Below are 3166 nucleotides of genomic sequence, written 5' to 3'. Positions count from 1 at the left end.
TTAGAATACGAATAAAATGATACTCTTATTCTATCATAAGAGATATATTAACAATGCATTTGTCTTCCTCTCAGCATGGGAAACTGGAAAGAACAACTATCTATGCTAACATCAGGCAGCTCAAACACCCAATCTGCGGTATATATCAATAACATTGAAATTTGTTGAGTTGATATTTATTTTCAAAATAAATCAATAACTTTATATAATAACATATTAGGGCATACAATCAACTAGTCCAAACATCCCAAATTACATGCCTGGCTATTATGGACTAGTGCCTGCATGGTCACCGGCTTTTTTGCCATATCTAGTTGGCAACTAATACCCATTTCCACATGGCATGGAACCTCCAATTCCTCACATCAATACAAGCTCTGCTACAAGCAACTACAAAGGTTCAGAGGATAATAGCCCCAATGGTGGGAAAATTGAAGTGCCATGTACATTTTCTAGAGTTGAAGCAAGTATTGATGATAGACCAAATTTATGGGAAACTGATGATGGCAGTGTTGGAACATCTCAGAATGTGGTAATGGATGATGATGATATGGTTGAGGAGCTAAAGTCAGGGACGGAGTTTAATTCCCTTGAAGATTTAATGAGTTATTATAAGCAATATGGTAAAAAATTCAGGCTTGGGGTGATGACAAAAAGAACTGAGAGGGAAGAAGATGAGACTGTTAGATATGTCATCCTTACTTGTGCTCACGGTGAGAAGGTCCGAAATAGGACTTTGAATGTTGCCAACCCAGGTTCAACAGAAAAGAAGGAATGTAAGGTAAAGATTAATGCCTTAAGATGTGATGGAAAGTTTCAGTTGACTACAGTACATAATATCCAGAACCACGGCCTCAGTTCAAAAAAATCTCACTTCTTTCTATGTAATAGAGAAGTGAGTGACTCGGTAAAAGGGATCTTAGATACAAATAACTTGGCTGGCATCTGAATGAATAGGAGTTTCAGATCTCTTGTTGTTGGCGCGAGTGGATTTGAGAACCTTCCATTTTTTGAAAAGGATTGTCGTAATTATATCGACACTGCAAGAAATCTGTGACGCCTCCAAATCCTACGTATGGACACGGAGAAATCGAGACGTCGGGATGATGACAACACGGGTCACCACCCTATCGCTAAATGCCAAGTGTGTGTACATACAACAAGTGTGCAAAAGAAAACACGCAGCGGATAAACAAGGTCATATAACTAAGTACCAGAATTTTTCTATGTTTAATACAAACCCGTTCAAAACATACATAATAAAATATTACAAGCTACAAATATTGTTTCAACACCAAACTATAAGGCATGACACTCCAAATCAATACTCCGGTGGAGCCGCCTCCTCGGGCTCAGCCTCCTCCTCTTCCTCGACCTCTGCATCAAAATCTACGGTACCAAAATGGTGCCGTGGGTAAGTAAAGATCCAAACGCCACAAGATAAAAACATATTAAACTCAAACGATATGCATGAAAGAATGTCAAATGCACATATATATCATAAAACCACATTTTTTTCACGCACGCCAAAAACCCATTTTGGCCCAAAAGATATCCTTTAAAACCAGTTCTTGCCATTATCCCAGATAATGGCCCAAATCAAGAAACTATCATTTTTCCAGAAAATGGATCACAAAGCCTCAATCATAACCTCGCCATTTTCCCAGAAAATGGCCCGTAACCAATATCCAAAAACCCAATCCAATTATTGCATGCACCATGATCTCCCATAGGGATCATCCACACACTCTGGCTCCTGTGCCACACCGTAGGTAACGACTACGCGTGTGACACCTAAACGAGCGATGCCCAGTACTCACGCCCAGCGCGTACCTGGATCAGGCCATCCTCTAGTCCCCGCCAGCCTAGGAACTACGGAGTCGACACGACAGCGTTACCATATCGTGCGATCTGGTTGTCACCCAGCAACAATTCAGGGGATGTCACTCAGTATTATCCACTACCGAGTGACCAAAGGAGCTCCACCGAGATAATACCCCATCTCAGCTTGGGGTCGTGATACACACGCACTCGAAAATCCATTTACACAAATAAAACCGGATTTTCTCAATTTAAAACAATGCACATGAATGCATCATGCAATGCACACCTCAAGACACAGTTCATCTAACAAATAACAAAACAACAAAATCAAGCAACTCCGTCCTCAATCCGTCCGACCCCCAACTCCTCGGATTCAGTCCGAAATTAACCAACCAATCAAATAATTTATTATAAGAGTAAAATATATTTAAATCTAAAATAGAGTTTGAAAAATATTTACAGTGCTATAAGGTATTTTTTGAAGGATCACGACGTTGCAAACGACGGAGAAAAAATAACTGGGTTGTAAAATACCCACTTTTGAACGGGGACAAACCAAGACTTGGAATTGATAGGAAATGGTTTAGAGATGTTTATGAAGCTAATGGAAGTGAGTTTTGGCCGTGGGTGGCAGTGGAAATGGCGGTGGAAGCGGAAAAAGAGCAAATCAGAGTTGAGCTCGTGAGAGCTGCTCCGGCAACGGATCGAGACCAGAAATGGGTGGGTTAGGATGGTAAGAGGTAGGGGATGAAGTGGTGAAAAGATGGTGGCCAGAGGTGGAGCGACGGCGTCGAAAATGGCCAAAAGCCGTGCGGCTTAGATGGGCTCTAGGTGGCTAACGGCGGCACGGGAGGGGCTGATTTTTTGTGGGGAGGTGCACTGGCCGAAGGGGGGTCGACCGGTGGGGGCGGTGTCAGCCACGTCGGCCGAACGGTAGTGGTCTGGGCTGAGAAGCCGGACGGCGTTAGAGGAGAGAGAGGGAAGACGTGCAGTGCGTAGGGAGAAAGGAAAAAGAAGAAGAAGAAAAGAAAGAAAAGAGAGAAAAAAAAAGGAAAAAGGGAAAAAGAAAAAGAGAAAAGAAAAGATGGAGAAAGGAAATGAGGTCTAGTCCTCACCTCCGGAATCCAAAAACTGATCCGACGAAAACAAATTTAAAAACTATAAAACGAATAAAATAAATTAAACATTACATCAAACTAAAATAAAATCAATTAAAATAAAATAATTTAAAATAAAAAACTAATATATTAATTAAATTAAAATACTCATTCAGTGAAAATACACGTACAAACGGGGTACCACAACATCTATGACTTGCCGCATGTGGTGCTAGAGCACTTAG

Source organism: Carya illinoinensis, chromosome 13 (genome assembly GCF_018687715.1).
Source record: "Carya illinoinensis cultivar Pawnee chromosome 13, C.illinoinensisPawnee_v1, whole genome shotgun sequence".
Lineage (NCBI taxonomy): Eukaryota > Viridiplantae > Streptophyta > Magnoliopsida > Fagales > Juglandaceae > Carya > Carya illinoinensis.
This window is presented reverse-complemented; position numbering follows the sequence as displayed.